We start from the raw sequence: 874 nt of genomic DNA, 5'->3' as shown, positions 1-874 counted from the left end.
CCACATCCTTTTTGTTGTTGTTAAATGAGGCTTGTATTTTGCACTGTCAATTTTTAAATAAATACACACACATATATATGTGTGTGTGTGTGTATATGTGTGTATATATATATATAGTTGCCACTAAATATAACATCAGTGCAGGTGTTTAAAAAACAAAAACATGTTCTGAGCATGCTGCCTTATAATTTTCATACTTACTGTTTCTAAATATGCATCATTTTTCTAGGCTATTTAATGCTCTGTAATCCCTTATTGAACATACATAAATAAGCTTTTGGTAGCTTTTAGAAACGGTTTTACTCTTACCTGCTTTTAAAGGACATGCGGTTAATAGCACTGGTTTTGTCCTGCACTTTGCTTAATTATCACTTACATTAGTAGATAAAATATTTAAACTCCTAAAGACCTGTAAATATTGTTTCTTTGCATAAAGTAAAAAAATGTGATATGTCATGGTTTACAGAATGTACTGTTATTCTTAATATGTTGCCAACAATTCTGCATAAATTTTAATGTGAATGAAGTTTGCAAGCATCCTTTCGAATGTATAGATTGTTAACATGCTGTGTTATGGCAAAGCCATAATAAGTATGTTAAAAATTTCAGGTGTGGGCAGGATGGCCCTTTGTAATGAGAAGATTAAAATTGAAATCATTGTCTGAGATCTTCTGCATTGCACCTGAAACCAAGAACCTTATTTTTTCCATTTAGTTCAATACATCCCATTTTGTCTTCCACTTACAAAAGAATTCATTTGACGTCTGACACATTTCACAGCCTCACTCTCCTCATTTGTCTCCCTTTATGTATCCTTTTCTTCACTTGGAAATACACAGGATTATGACCTTTTAAGGAGTGTCTCAAGTTTCAG

General features: G+C 32.3%; 1 long non-coding RNA gene across 1 annotated transcript in view; it reads left to right on the top strand.

Annotated features, from left to right (window-relative positions):
* LOC104997104 overlaps positions 1-874 on the top strand; it is a 3054-nt gene that overhangs the window by 1406 nt on the left and 774 nt on the right. The gene's annotated exons all lie outside the window — the stretch shown is intronic.

This window comes from Bison bison, unplaced genomic scaffold, assembly GCF_000754665.1.
Source record: "Bison bison bison isolate TAMUID 2011002044 unplaced genomic scaffold, Bison_UMD1.0 scf7180017851863, whole genome shotgun sequence".
Lineage (NCBI taxonomy): Eukaryota > Metazoa > Chordata > Mammalia > Artiodactyla > Bovidae > Bison > Bison bison.
Note: the sequence above shows the minus strand (reverse complement) of the source record. Positions and strands in the feature narration are given on the sequence as shown.